The sequence below is a fragment of the Protopterus annectens genome, chromosome 2.part1 (genome assembly GCF_019279795.1).
Source record: "Protopterus annectens isolate FY-2018-M chromosome 2.part1, PAN1.0, whole genome shotgun sequence".
Classification (NCBI taxonomy): domain Eukaryota; kingdom Metazoa; phylum Chordata; order Ceratodontiformes; family Protopteridae; genus Protopterus; species Protopterus annectens.
This window is the reverse complement of record NC_056729.1, coordinates 1,492,585,119-1,492,601,778: the sequence shown is the minus strand read 5'-3', so window position 1 is coordinate 1,492,601,778 and position 16,660 is coordinate 1,492,585,119. Positions and strand designations below refer to the sequence as shown.

The following is a 16,660-nucleotide window of genomic DNA, read 5'->3' as shown; positions in this document are numbered from 1 at the left end:
GTACTACTGAGCCTTCGGTTTGAATTTCTTCATAGGTTCATAGGTTCATAGGTAGGTACTAGGCTATCGGCCCTGGGGCCTATACAAGCCCAGCCAAAAAGGTACCCTGGCTTTTGCCACCCAAGAAAATTGTTTTCCTATGCCACTGTCGAGCAGAGCCACAGAGGTGATCCCCGGGGTGAATTTCCTATTTCCCATCCAATCGTCAAGATTTTTCTTGAAGAGTGCTAATGAGGAGCTTTGTTTGATATAGATAAGTAGTTTATTCCAGAGTATGGGAAGTCTCTGGGACAGGAATCTATCCCTCTGGTATGTTCTGTTTATTGTGGTGACAAGGTTTAGGTCCCTAGAGTGTGTAGCTCGGAGAGATTGGGATTTCTTTAAGTGGAGCATGTCCAACAGCTCTGGGTTTGACATAGCTTTGTATGTTAGGCAGAGATCACCTTTGAGTAGGCGATATGCGACGAAGTAAAGTTGGGGTTTTTTGAGACGGTCAGCGTAGGGCATCTGTTTGAGGCCGGTAATCCTCTTCATGAGATATTTCTGCAGCTTTTCCAGTTGTTGGAGATGTCTTGTGAGGTACATACCAAAAGGGGCATTGTACTCTATAATGGGTCTAATGAGTGATGAGTAGAGGGGAACAATGACCTCTTTTTTCTGGATGAGAAACCTTTTGTGATGAGGTGTGCCACGTAGAAGGATTTCCTGACTACTGTGGCGATGTGATTATTAAAGGAGAGACTACTGTCCACCTGTGTCCCAAGGTCTCTTATTACACTTTCGGTGTTAAGTATACTACCGCCTATGTTGTAGTTCATGGGTACAGAGTTTTTACCAAAGGGGATGGCAATGCACTTTTTGGCATTGAGCTTGAGGCCATGGCTTTGACACCAGGCATCTGTCTCAGTGAGGCCCTTTTGTAGGATGTCCACATCGTTAGGAGTTTCGATTATGGCTCCTAGTTTGCAGTCATCTGCGAACTTCATTAGCCAAAGACCTTCTGTGTTAGCCTGTATTTCAGAGAAGTAGATACCAAACAGGAGAGGACCCAGGACTGAACCCTGTGGTACTCCACTTGTCACTGGTCTGAAGTTGGATTTGGAGTCTGCTACTTTCACAGAGTGGGTTCTGTCAGTGAGTCAGTTGGCAACCCATCTTGTGACATAGGGATTTATACCTAGTTTAGTGAGTTTATCTATAATTCCAGAGTGGGGGATGGTGTCAAAAGCCTTGGCAAGATCTAGATAGGCTGTGTGAACCAACTTACCCTTGTCTACAGCTTTGGTGACTGCTTCAAAGAAGTCTATCAGGTTTAGGAGACATGATCTGCCTTTTACAAACCCAAACTGGGTGGGTTCCAGAGTTTGGAGATTACCAATGTCTTTGTTTATAAGTTCCATGATGACACGTTCCATGACCTTGCAGACCAAGCTCGTCAGGCTAATGGGGTGGTAGTTCCCGGGGTCCGTGGTGGCTCCCCCCTTGTGGAGTGGGATAACCATTGCTGTGCACCATTCAGCAGGCACAAAGCCTGAGGTGAGGCTATGATTGAACATGGTACTTAGGTGGGGTGCCAATTCGTTCTGTAGTTCATGTAGAACACAGCCTGGGATGTTGTCTGATCCCATGGGTGCTGTGTTCTTGGCTTTGGAGAGTGTGGTTTTTACCTGTGCAGCCATGATTACAGGAACTTTGCATTCTTCCGGTATAGAGATGGGCTCTTTAGCGGGTGAGAGGGGGTAAAGTTAGCACTGAACCTATCTGCCAGGATGTTGGCAATATCAGTTGGGCCTGTATATTTAGTACCATTGTGCTGTAACTCAGAGAAGATCTGAGTGTTGCCATTCAGATTCTTGACATAGCTATAGAATGCTTTGTGTTTGTCTTTAGAATCAGTGGCGATTTTGTTTTCATAACTAGTTTTGGAGGATTTTATCAGGGATCGCAGCTTCTTACTGAGGCTGACCAGGGAGCTCCTCCAATCGTGGGATTTTACTCTGTTTTGCAAGAGTTTCTTCCTTCTGTTGTACAGCTTGTTTATGGCAGGGGACCACCAGATTGGCTTCCTTTTTTTGGAGGATAGCGTCTTGGTTCTGTTTGGGATAGCACGATCCATGCACTCATGTAAATGCTTATAAAGTGCAATTGTATAGGATTCAGTAGTCGTAACTGTATTGTCCACATGGTTGTGGGTGTCATGAAGTTCACCACTTCTGTCTTAAGAAGCATGAAATTGGCTTTGGAGAAATATTTTATTATGGTTTCCTTAATGGGGGGTGGAGGCAGGATGTGGATATCTAGGGTAATTAGCTTATGGTCGGATCGGACGAATGAGGCATTGACTTCAGGTGTGGAACACCGGTCACTCATATTGGTAATGACTAGATCTAGGATATTGTTGCCCCTGGTGGGGGTGTGGATACGTTGATCCAGGGCATTGGAGTTTATGAATTCCAGAAAGCGTTGAGCGAAGGAGTTGGTACATGAGTAGTTTTCCCAGTTAATGGTGGGGTAGTTGAAATCACCCATTATTAGGGTGTTTGGTTGAACCCTAATATTTTCCAGTACATCAAGAAAAGAGGAGTGGGAATCCTGGGGCATGGTGGGTGATCTGTAGCAAGCTACAATTTGGATTGCAGTTTTGCCCAGAGTTAGTTGCACTTGGATAACCTCGGCTGCATTATGCTGAGCAACTAGCCTGGAGGTGTGGATATCCTTAATGAATATGGATACACCTCCGCCTTTGGTGTTCCGGTCCAGGTTACATGGCCGAAAAGTGTGGTATGAGTTATAGCCTGGTAGTGCAGGGGTGCTCTCTGGAGCCTTGAACCAGGTCTCAGTCACTGCACAGATATCGATGTTCTCCATTTTAAGGAGTGCCTCGAGTGAGTGCATTTTGAGATTTAGACTTCTGGCACTGAGTAGCATCACCCTCAGTTTTTGCTTGCCTGTGCCTGTTACGGTGGTGAATTTGTCATTTGAACCTTGCCTAAAAAAGGCACTATAGGGGTGGCAAGAACCTTAGCCAGTATCCGGAATCCCAGGGGTGACAGGTGCAGGCCATCTCTGGCAAAGCATCGTGGTCTGTCGACCATGTTTCCCAGGCAGACAGATACTGGATCCCTTTAGAATGGCACCAGAAGCTTAGCCAATTGTTGAAGTCAATCATTTTGTCCTTGTACTGCAGCATCATTCTGGGTGATGGCAGAATGCTACTCAGGGCTAGGGTCATACCTGCCTGGGCTACAAGATTGGAGAGCTCTTCCATGTTTCTTTTCATGTAGTCCAGGGAGGTACGTCTCAGGTCGTTCACACCAACATGGACAATGACAGAGTCATATTTGTACTTGTTGTGGAGTGACCTGAGTGTGTGGGTTATGTGGTGGATCCTGGCACCCGACAGGCAGCTGACAGTAACCTTCTCCTTGTTTAGCCTGGTGAGTAGGACATCAGTGTGCCTGACTATAGAGTCACCTATGACTAGTGTGTTGGTTACGTTGTTTTGCCTTATTGGCTGTGGTTGAGTGGCACACTGAGTCTGCGGGCTATGTGTCATTTGGGTTGTGTTGGGGGGTGGAGGTTGCTTGCATTTTTGCTTTGGAGGTCTCTGTTGCTTGAGCAGATTATTATCGAGAGCCTCCGCAAATGTTTTTGTATTTCTATTTTTATGTGTGGATTTTGGTGGTGTAGATTTAGTGAGACCTTGTGATGAGTGTAGTGTGGTGCAAGTGTTTACCTTCTCCTCTTGACTGTCAAGTTCAGTCTTGACTGGAGAGAGCTTTACCTCCAGTTTGGCTAGATAAGTGCATCTCTCACAGGTTGTAGTGTTGGGTGGTAGGAGGAGAGGGTTGTCTGTGTACATGAGGCAATTTCTACATTGCCCCAAGATGCCCAGATTCATCAGATAGACAGGAGAGAACACCGGGAGCTGACCCTTGGACATGCCTGAATATAAAAACTATTTTCCTCTAGATAAGTGAGGAAATTGAGTACAAGAGCTGTTTTTCTCTAAGCAAGTGAGGAAAGTAAGTACCAAAACTGTTTTCCTCTAGGTAATGAGGAAGGTTGAGTGCTGTAGTAATTAGTAGGTTATTTAGTGCTTACAAGTTCTGAACAAGTGCTGATCACAAATAAGCAAATTCAAGTGCTAAAAGTAAGAATCAGTATCTGGACTAAACTAGTTACAGGAAAGGGGGGAAACAAGTGCAAATGTGGGCTTTTAAATCAGAACGTTGAGAGAGATGGAAAAACTGCCCAAAGGGCCAATAACTACAATTTCTGGGCCAGAACCACTCCCCACTTCCACTGATAAGCTAGAAGGCTTCCCTCCAACACAGAAAGCTTGGGGGGGGGGGGGCTCAGAAGCTTACATACAGTCCTGGATACAGCAAATCTGAATCTGGACTACACTAGTTACAGGAAATGTATTTTCTTTATATATATATATATATATATATATATACAGAAAAGTAGCTAAAACAGCAGTCAAAACAATTCAAATACAGTGCAAACTAGACACTTGAGTATGTAGCAATGTTAGACCAAACAGTTTAAAAAATGCAATTAAATTAAAAATGACTAAAAACAATGTAGAAGGAGTCTTTTAGGTAGAATGAGGTAAAGAGATGGGACTGGGGGGGAGTGTCCCAGATCAAATCTACAGAGGGGGCAGGTAACTGCAAAAACCTCCAAATTTAAACAACAACACAGGAATAGGGAGGGTGAGTATGGGAAAACCAACACCTTCAGCAGAGATCTGAAAAACTATACAGTGAAGCAAAAATAACAGTGCACAACTCTGAAGTCAGCCAGCAATTATATAAAATTAGTCAAACAACAATTACCAGTACACAACTCTGAAGTGCCAGAAAAATATACTCAGCTCTGTATATCTCCAGATAGTTTGAAGAGCACTCTTTCAGGACACAGGAAAGCTCCAACAATGATATGCAAACTTTTTTACTAAGAGGGTCTAATTTTATGCAAGTAATCCTTGAGATGGCCAGATAACACACAGGATGCAAAACCAGTTATACCAACTTAAGACAGAGAAATAGGGGGAGGGGGAAAAACACCTTCAGCAGAGATCTGAAAAACTATACAGTGAAGCAAAAATAACAGTGCACAACTCTGAAGTCAGTCAGCAATGATATAAAATTAGTCAAACAACAATTACCAGTACACAACTCTGAAGTGCCAGAAAAATATACTCAGTTCTGTATATCTCCAGAAAGTTTGAAGAGCACTTTTTCAGGACACAGGAAGGCTCCAACAATGATATGCAGACTTTTTTACTAAGAGGGTCTAATTTTATGCAAGTAATCCTTGAGATGGTCAGATAACACACAGGATACAAAACCAGTTATACCAACTTAAGACACAGAGAAATAGGGGGAGGGGGGAAAACACCTTCAGCAGAGATCTGAAAAACTATACAGTGAAGCAAAAATAACAGTACACATCTCTGAAGTCAGCCAGCAATGATATAAAATTAGTCAAACAACAATTACCAGTACACAACTCTGAAGTGCCAGAAAAATATACTCAGCTCTGTATATCTCCAGATAGTTTGAAGAGCACTCTTTCAGGACACAGGAAGGCTCCAACAATGATATGCAGACTTTTTTACTAAGAGGGCTAATTTTATGCAAGTAATCCTTGAGAGGGTCATATAACACGCAGGATGCAAAACCAGTTATACCAACTTAAGACACAGAGAAATAGGGGGTGGGGGGGAACACCTTCAGCAGAGATCTGAAAAACTATACAGTGAAGCAAAAATAACAGTGCACAACTCTGAAGTCAGCCAGCAATGATATAAAATTAGTTAAACAACAATTACCAGTGCACAACTCTGAAGTGCCAGAAAAATATACTCAGCTTTGTATATCTCCAGATAGTTTGAAGAGCACTCTTTCAGGACACAGGAAGGCTCCAACAATGATATGCAGACTTTTTTACTAAGAGGGTCTAATTTTATGCAAGTAATCCTTGAGATGGTCAGATAACACACAGGATGCAAAACCAGTTATACCAACTTTTTATACCAACTTACAAACAATAAAACAAAAACATAATCCTTGTTTTCCCGCCTTCCTCGACTAGTTTAGACCAGTTTACAGGCATTGCTGTATTCTGGGCTGTGGTGTAGTTCCTGTGTTGTCCATTACCTTACTTGGATATTAGGAAGTTTCTTTGCTCACCAGTGGGAGTGGGGAGCCTTGAGCAGCCTACCTGTCCCTGTAGGAAGTGACCACAGCACAAGAAGCTGTAGTAATTGGTTGTTTTGGACCATTTCTAGCTCTTTTGTAGTTCACTGTTTAAAATCCACCTCTGGGCATTTTTTTCTGGCTATACTACTCAGACAAGCTCCTCGTGGGTCTGCAGAGTGGTCCTAGCAGCAGGGAACTCAGAAAAGCGACCACTTTCTGGATTTAAGTATCTTTGCTTTTTTTTCACTTTAATTAGCTTCTGTAGCTTACCTTGAACTAGCTTGAACTGTTTTTTAACTGTTTGCTGCATTATTTTAAAATCTGCACTTAAAGTTACATTTTAGTCGAATTTGATCGAAAGTTTGTTGTTTGTTTGTTTAATTTAACTGTGGAGGCTGCCCACTAAAGTGTGCTAGCCTGTGTAACTAATTTATCACTGTTCCTGCATTTTCTGTGTGTTTCTACCAAAAAAACAAAAAAAAACAAAAAAATAATCCTTGTTTTCCCGCCTTCCTCGACTAGTTTAGACCAGTTTACAGGCATTGCTGTATTCTGGGCTGTGGTGTAGTTCCTGTGTTGTCCATTACCTTACTTGGATAGAGGGAAGTTTCTTTGCTCACCAGTGGGAGTGGGGAGCCTTGAGCAGCCTACCTGTCCCTGTAGGAAGTGACCTCAGCACAAGAAGCTGTAGTAATTGGTTGTTTTGGACCATTTCTAGCTCTTTTGTAGTTCACTGTTTAAAATCCACATTTGCACGGCTTTGCGTGGTTGTGCACATAGCGCAGCGCCGGTTAAACAAGGTTAAACATTTTCTGGCTCCGCCAAGTCTGCTCTTCAAATTTTCCCTTAAGGAAGCTCTACTGTTAGTATAACCAGACTACTTACTATATTATAAGCCTAGCACTTGTTCTCAGTACTTCTCTACTAAGTAAGCACTCTCGTACTAAGTAAAGCACTACATCTACTTACCACCATTGTGAATCTCCACTTCCCTTAAAGGTACCGCACTCCCTTATACAGTTCTAGCATGTCGAGTGGTAGATTACTGGCGTCGTCTCCAGTTCAGCTGGTCAATCTGGATATCTTGAGACAATGCTACAATTGTCTCATGTACACAGACAACCCTCTCCTCCTCCCAACAAACACAAATACATGTGAGAGCTGCAACTATATAGCCAAACTGGAGGCTGAACTCTCTCAACTCAGGGCTGGCATGACCAGACAGGAGGAGATGGCAACCACACACACCACAATCCCAGTCCCACATAGACCTACCACAACTGCAAACCAAACACATAAAACACAAAGACATACTCGAGGCTCTAATAAAAAACTTACCAAAACAACAGAGGCTCCCAAAGCAGACACCCAAAAATCCACCACCTCAAAACAAAACACAGGCAACACATACTTTAATAAATCAGTGTGTCAACCAATCACAGCCCTTAACGCCAAACACCTTGCCTGATACACTAGTAATAGGTGACTCTATAGTCAGACACACTGATGTCCTGCTGACCAGGCTGAACAAGGAGAAGGTGACTGTGAGCTGTCTATCGGGAGCTAGGATCCGCCACATAACACACGCACTCAAGTCACTCCAAAGCAAGTACAAATATGACTCCATCATTGTCCATGCTGGTGTGAATGACCTGAGACGTACCTCCCTGGGCTACATGAAAAGAGACATAGAGGAGCTTTCCGATTATGTAGCCCAGGCTGGTATGACCCTGACCCTGAGCAGCATCTTGCCCTCACCAAGAATGATATCACAATACAAAGACAAGATGATCAGCTTTAACAATTGGCTCAAGTACTGGTGTCATTCTAAGGGGATCCAATGTCTGTCTGCCTGGGCTGACATGTTGGACAAGCCACGCTGCTTCGCAAGGGATGGCTTACACCTGTCACCTCTAGGCTTCTGGATATTGGCTAAGGCTCTTGCCACCCCCATAGTGCCTTTTTTAGGCAAGGCTCAAAAGACAAACCCACCTCCTTAGAAAACAATAATGGAAAAAAACTAAGGGTAATTCTGCTCAACGCCAGAAGTCTAAATCTCAAGATCCAGGCACTTGATGCACTCCTCAGCATGGAAAACATTGACGTCTGTGCAGTAACTGAAACCTGGTTCAAGGCTCCTGAGAGCACCCCAGCATTACCAGGCTATACCTCGTATCATGCTTTTCGGCCCCAAATCCCAGGCCGAACCACAAAGGGAGGGGGAGTGTCCATATTCATCAAGGACACCCACACCTCCAGGTTAGTAGCAACACATGAAGCATCAGAGACCATACAGGTGCAACTAACCATAGGCAAAACTGCTATACAACTGGTAGCATGTTACAGACCACCCTCCCAATCTCAAGAACTCCACTCAGCCTTCCTGAAGACACTGGAGGATATGAATGTATCACAAAATACCATCATACTGGGAGACTTCAACTACCCAAACATAGATTGGGTACATTATTCTAGCCCTAATACCCTAGCCCAAAGGTTCCTGGAATTCATAAATTCAAATGCACTGGAACAATTAGTCACCTCTCCCACTAGGGAGATAATATACTAGACCTGATCATCACAAACATGGGGACAAAATTCTCCACACCGAAGTATACCCCTCACTAGTGAGATCTGACCACAAACTAATCACCCTGGATATACATATCCCACCTCCACCCCAGCACAAAGACCACAGTGAAAAACTTCTCAAAAGCAGACTTCACTCTTCTTAAGACTGAGATGGTATCCTTTAAGCCCACTGTGCCAGTGGATACCACATCCCACAATGCCGAATCCTTCACAAATGCTTTCTATGGACATCTCCAAGAATGCATGGATCATGCAATCCCAAACAAATCCAAGTCCCTCTCCACCAAAGGTAAGCGTCCTGTCTGGTGGACCTCAGCCATAAACAAATTGTATAACAAAAGAAGGAAGCTACTGCACGTCAGAGCAAAATCCCATGAAGGGAAGACATCTCTGATCAACATTAGCAAAAAACTACATTCTCTCATTAAAACATCCAAGGCCAACTTTGGGAGAAAAATCGCTAAGGACACTAAAGATAACCACAAAGCCTTCTACAGCTATGTTAGAAACCTGGGCAGAAACCCTCAGATATGCTCAGAGTTGATTCACAACAATAAAAATTACACTGAACCCACAGATATTGCCAACATTCTGGCTGACAGGTTCAGTGCAAATTTCTCCCCTCCTTCACCCCCAAAAGAAGAAATACTTATCCCAGCTGAATGTAATCTCCCTGTCATCTCAGATGTCCAAGTGAGAATCGCCCTAAACAAAGCAAAAAACACAGCATCAATGGGACCTGACGGTATCCCGGGTTGCGTGTTACGTGAACTCCAAGAGGAGCTAAACCCACACATAAAAATGCTATTTAACCTTAGCCTTACTTCGGGATATGTATCTGAACACTGGCGTACAGCAACAGTGGTCCCACTCCACAAGGGGGGTGCCTCTACAGACCCTGGAAACTACCGCCCCATAAGCTTAACCAGCTTGGTCTGCAAAGCTATGGAAAGAATAATTATGGAACTCATAAACAGAGACATAGGGGACCTACAGACACTTGACCCCACCCAGTTCAGCTTTGTAAAGGGCAGATCCTGCCTTTTAAACCTGGTTGACTTTTTCGAAACAGTCACTAGAGCCATTGACGAGGGCAAAGCAGTCCATACAGCATACCTGGACTTGGCTAAGGCCTTTGACACAATACCCCACTCAGGTATCATAGATAAGCTCAACAGCTTAAATATTAACCCTTATGTCACTAGATGGGTTGCAAACTGGCTAAAGGACAGAACCCATAAAGTTAAAATCGCTGGAGCAATGTCAGACTCAAAGCCAGTCACAAGTGGTGTCCCACAGGGATCTGTCCTGGGACCCCTCTTGTTCGGCATTTATTTCTCAGATGTTAAAGCAAAGACGGGAGGGCTGTGGCTGACAAAGTTCACAGATGACTGCATACTAGGCGCCATAGTCGATACACCAGCAGACACACACATCCTACAAAAAGGCCTCACAGAAACGGACAACTGGTGCCGGAGTCACGGCCTTAAACTAAATGCCAAAAAATGTATAGTCATCCCCTTTGGGAAAAACAAAGTACCCACAAATTATCACATAGACAACAACCCACTGAGTACTGAAAAAGTAATGAGACCTAGGGACCCAAGTCGACAGCAACCTCTCATTTGATACCCACGTTGCCAAAGTGGTTAGAAAAACATTCTACCTTGCACACCTCATCATGAAGGGATTCACATCCAGATCCAAGGATGTAATTGTACCCCTATATTCCTCCCTCATCAGACCCATGATTGAGTACAATGCCCCATTTGGTATGTACCTCACCCGGCATTTGCAACAGCTGGAGAGACCACAAAAGTACCTCACCAAGAGGATCAAGGGTCTCCAACATATGTCTTATTCTGCCAGACTAAAGAAACTTCAGCTCTATTCAGTATCATACCGCCTGCTCAGAGGTGATCTCTGCCTGACGTACAAGGCCATGTCCAATCAGGATCTGATGGACATGCTCCACCTCAAAAATCCAAGTCCATCAGGCCCACGAGAGCTAAAGACTTAAACCTCGGCACAAGTATGAATAGGACATGCTGGAGGGATAGATTCATAACCCAGAGGCTTCCCATGCTTTGGAACAAGATCCCAGTTCGTATTAGACAGAGCCCCTCACTGACTCTCTTCAAGAGAAATCTTGATGAGTGGATGGGAGATAAATGCGTTACCCCAGGGGTCACATCTGTGTCACTGCTAGACAGGGGCACAGTAAACTAATTCTATTATATAAGGGGACCTTCATTGTGTCACTACTAGACACAGTATTCTCAATTTATTCTGTACATTTTTGTACCATTTCATGGGGTGGTAAATGTCACATCACTATGGCTAGGCTTACAAATGCCCCAGGGCAGATAGCCTAGTACTATACTATGAAACTATGAAACTAAGACACAGAGAAATAGGGGGAGGGGGGGAAACATCTTCAGCAGAGATCTGAAAAACTATACAGTGAAGCAAAAATAACAGTGCACAACTCTGAAGTCAGCAAGCAATGATATAAAATTAGTCAAACAACAATTTCCAGTACACAACTCTGAAGTGCCAGAAAAAATATGCTCAGCTCTGTATATCTCCAGATAGTTTGAAGAGCACTCTTTCAGGACACAGGATGGCTCCAACAATGATATGCAGACTTTTTTTACTAACAGGGTCTAATTTTATGCAAGTAATCCTTGAGATGGTCAGATAACACACAGGATGCAAAACCAGTTATACCAACTTAAGACACAGAGAAATAGGGAGAGGGGGAAAACACCTTCAGCAGAGATCTGAAAAACTATACAGTGAAGCAAAAATAACAGTGCACAACTCTGAAGTCCATTAGCAATGATATAAAGAGAGTCAAACAACAATTACCAATATACAACTGTGAAGTGCCAGAAAAATATACTCAGCTCTGTATATCTCCAGATAGTTTGAAGAGCACTCTTTCAGGACACAGGAAGGCTCCATAAGCAACAAGTTTCTCACAACTGGCTTCATTGATTTGTTCATTAGCTCTCACTTTAGCAAAACTATCTGCTGACATGTCATTACACTTTGAACCAGTGTCTACTTTAAGATCGGTGGATTTACCATTGATCTGGAGAGTACAAAACACTTAATTTTTTGCCAATAAATTTACTGCATCAGCCTTTTCACGAATTACTGATACACCATCTAAGTAGATAGTTGACTGCTGCAATTCTACTTGATCAATTTGCTTTTCTTAGTGACCCTTCTTTATAACTGTGTGAGGTTTATTTGATTTGCAAAACTTTTGAAAATGATTCCATTTTTTACACTTGTGGCATTGCTGACCAAATGCTAGGCATTTCTCCCTTGTAGACTCGTGATTGGCACCACAATTGCAACAGTTAACTATAAAGCTGGATTTGGGTTTTGCTAACTCATGCTTGTACTGCACTGAGCATGCTCCTTTCTTAGAATTTACTGGAAAACTATGTGGTTTCCCTGGTGGACCAGCAGGAGCTGTGGCTGCCATGTGTTTAGGCCTGCTTTTGTTTGCCACATGTTGCATGCTGTCTACATTTGCTCTGAAACCATACTCTTATAACTTGCAAGCATTGCTCTGAAACCATACTCTTATCACTTGCAAGCATACTTGTTTGCCTTTCTGTAACTTCATGGATTTGACAAATCTCAATAGCTTTTCTCAATGTTAAATCACTGTCACGAAGCAAAATCTGTCTCACAGCAGCACTGGTAATACCACACACAAGCCTTTCCTTTATCAACTCATCTTTTAAGTCACAAAACTGACACATTTTAGCTTTGTTCCTCAAGTCAGTTATATAAGCAGCAAAAGTTTCCCCTGGTTTCTGCTCTCTTGTGTAAAACAAATGGCTCTCTAATGTAATATTTGTCTGGGGGTTGCACATTTCCCTGAATTTGCACTTCAAACACTTGGGGCCCTCAACAATATGATGGTTTTCACCTACTCCTTCATATACTGCTGGTGCATGCACAAATGAGTGCTCTGTTTCAATGGCCTCTGACCCAGCTAGGTTTAGCAAAATGAATGCCCTGGTGTGTGCATCTTTGTCAGAGTAAGCTGTTTGTATAAAAATATCATACTCTTGCTCAAATATTCTCCATTTCTCTACCATATTCTTATAAAATATAAGTGGCGAGGGCTTTCGAAATCCATCTGCCATATTAACACATACCAGTGAAGGGTTTTGCAAATATACATACACACATGTACAAATGACAGAAATTTATACCAGAACTTGTAATTATGCCCACTCGCACAACAAGCCTCTGAATAATTGAACTTTGTGAAGTAAGTTTCTCGGGCACTGTGATACTCTTGAAATCACTGTACTGTAGGAAATCACCTCTTATCAGTGTAAGAAACATTCCAAAATAACTGCACTGTGCAAATAAACTGGTTAGAAGAAACTTGGAGTAAGAAACATTTCAAAATAATTGCACTTTGTGAATAAACACAGCACACTGAAACATCCCCAAAATGGCGGTACTCTGCTAAATAAATCTTTACAGTGCAAGAAGCACTGTAATGTTGGCAGCTTGCAAATAAACACACCCAGCACTAGAAACTTTTCGAAATGGCTGTATTTTGACTGCTCTTTACAAAATAGTTGCACTTTGCACACGCACAGTGTACAGTAATAAGCACACACTGTAAGGACCTTACACACTTTGAGATACTTAAAATAACTCTAGTTAAGCCCTGAATACAATGCAAAGTAGTAGTTATGCCAAAATATAGCAGTTTGTCAAAAAACATGCAGTTGCCTCACTTTATTTATGCTTAATGTGCCCGTTTTGCCCTTATTATATTTGTTTTGCTCATTTAACTTCTTTTCATGACCACTTTAGTTTTCATGTGCTCATTTTACTCTAAACATGCCCATTTTGCTTTAAACATATGCGTTTTGCAATTCTGAGGTAATTCTGAACCCTTATCTGCTTTTCTGATAATCGTTTTTTCAGATATGTTAATTGTAACCATTTTGTTTAATTAATAAACCTTTTGTGGCTTGTTCAATAATGCTGTTTGTGCCCTTGTAATGCTCCATTTTCTATCTTTTATAAAATAAACTGTTCGGATAAGTTTTCATTACCTTTGGTTCTTCTCTGTCTCTTTTCTATGCTCATTTCTCTTAGTTTACCTTCGCTGTTAACTCTGCACCTTGTAGCTCTAGATATCTGCCTCTGGAATCCAGGTTCTGACACCATGTCACTCATCTAGTCAGTATACAATGGAAGAGAATTTGTGGGTTTGTTTCAAGCAGCTTTATTATGAAGAAACACATCAGGATTGAAGCTTAATAACTTTAACTTAGATAAACTTACATATAAACTAGCTATCACACTCATACATGCTCACTTTCTGGCTGCACTCACAAAATGGCACTGAAGCTAGCACGTGCTGACTATTTATTTGCACGTTCAGTCTTTGAAATGCTTCTTAAAGATACAGCACACGTACTCTATTCTACACTCTAGCTCTACCTAGTGGCACAAGACCAGAACACAACACAAACATGTCTTTCCAACTCTTTGTGCCAAAATTGTGAACAAAGTGTAAAAATAATTGGGGGGACAAAGGCTCAAAATGAGGAACATATTTTAATATTTCTCTCATAAACTTAGAAAGTTGATAGAATAACAGGGTTTGCATTAGCATGCATTTTCTGAAGAATATGTAATCTGAAACTCAAATGGCTGTCAGTGACTTCAGTCCTAAGTGATTTGCCAGAAAATCACACATTTTGTGAAGAATAGACCAAAAATGTGAGGCAAAAAATCTAGGCATTTTGAAAAATTCTGGAAACTTGAGAGGCATACCAAGTTCAGTGCAGTATGTTTTGATGATAGATAAAAGCTCTCTGTCATGTAATTATACTTCATATGACTCGTACAGTGTAGCATGAAAATTTTGTGGAAATCCAAAATGGGAAAGGACTCAGGATGCATTGCAGTCATCCAGCTATTGTACAATTTGCTAATTGGTAACAGCTGGAATACTGCACTGCGTTCTGGTAGTCATGCAGAGAAAGGGACTTTGGGATGGCAGAAACTGTACAAGGGAATGCGTCAAAATGGTGAGTGAAATGAAAGTTCTAAATTATGAGGAACGTTGATGAGTGCTTAGCATGTACATATTGAAAGTGAGAGAGTGAGGAAGTTTATGACATGAGAACATCACTCTGCCATTGACAGGTGAGTAGGGTAGGATTCGGTGGGGGGAACCAGAGGAAGGTAAAAGGTAAAAGGCCACTCATGACAGCTGGATAAGGTGAAATTCAAGACTGATTTATGAACAAACATCTCCATGTGAAGGTGATAAGTTTGTCAAATGCTTTGATCTAGGGACTTCTGGACTGTTGATCACCAAATGAGTTCAGTAATACTGGGATAGACTGTAAAAGAAAGGAAGAGGCAGCTATGTAGGTGTTGGCTGCAACAACTAAAATAAATAAATAAATAATGATTACAAATACTGTGCAGACCATGGATTTATTTATTTATTTGAGATTTGTTAACCGGGTTAGTCCAACTGAGCCAAGGGCCCATTTTCAGTAGAGACCAGAGGAGAAAAGCTCCAGGCAATTAACAGTCATGGAAAAGATAAATGAAATACATACTGGTGTAATGTGCAAGCACATAACATAAAGATACAAGGTGCAGTTCTCAGCACAGTACAATTAGAATCTTCATTTGCTTATACTAACCCATGCTTGGACTAGGATGATGGGAGCAAAAGAATCAGGACAGAGATTTTACCTCATTAGACCGTAAAGATCTAAAATTTTGCAACAAAATGGTACACTGTTATGCTTGTAGAATAATTAAACAACATGCTTCTGTTATAACTATTATGAACTTAGTAATACAAAGTAATCTAGCTGATATTACTCATTATGTTGTTAGTGAGGTTACTTATTTTCCTTTATTCATATATTTCCTTTTTCTTTCTTTTTCACAGAGTCTACGACAAGCTGTGCACTGGCCGACTTGGGATTGCAATGAAACTTGTTGCCGGGATGGTTCTGTTTTGGATTATCTTTATCCTAGGCTATGTTACGGGATACTACGTGCATAAGTGCAAATAAATGACTGGATAATTGCAGGCACAATTCAAACCAACAAATGTAGCAGCAGCAACAAAGCTACAAAACTAGGGGGTTCAAACTGTTCTACTTAGCACTGTCTGATGGAAAGTGTGAGTTCCCTGTTAAGAAATGTGTAAAGGGACTCCTTGTATTTAGAATTCATGGAGAAATGTTTCCTTCATGTACTGATCTTTAGTAAGAAACAATGACACTTAATTTTTCCTGCAAGACATTATCAGAGCATAGATCTACAGGGGCCCTGTATCTGATACAACACCATTTTATTTCGGAACTTGGTGTTAACTATAAATGTATTATGGAAACAAGGTGTGGAAAAATTCAAATACACTTATGTTACTCCTGAATACATCTTTTTCATAGCACCGGCTAGTTTTATCTGTTTTTCTGTGTTTTCGATTTACTGGTATTTCCATATATCTCATACATGATCATAACCATTTTTTAAAGAGTATTACATAACTAATTATATCTACTTATTTTTTTATAAAAAATTACATTGAAGTCCTTTAAAGTAGCTTACAAACATGCTTGGCTTACAAAAATACAGATGGCAGGATCATATATGCTTCCTATCCATTTAAGTCCTTGGCCTTGAGACTCACCTTGAGCCTCAGAAATCAGCCTGTGACTCGTAGTATTGTAACACAAAACTACTACTAAGGAATCAGTGAACAAGCTTGTAAACTATTATCCATGTGTTCACAAGGGAAGTCATGCCAGTGGCTGAACCATTAT

General features: G+C 41.6%; 1 long non-coding RNA gene across 1 annotated transcript in view; it reads left to right on the top strand.

The window, feature by feature from the left end:
- LOC122794505 overlaps window positions 1-15,852 on the top strand; it is a 112,615-nt gene extending 96,763 nt beyond the window's left edge. The window contains exon 3 of the long non-coding RNA XR_006363648.1: window positions 15,778-15,852. This is a non-coding gene — a long non-coding RNA (uncharacterized LOC122794505). The remainder of the gene's footprint in view (window positions 1-15,777) is intronic.
- Window positions 15,853-16,660: the final 808 nt, after the last annotated feature.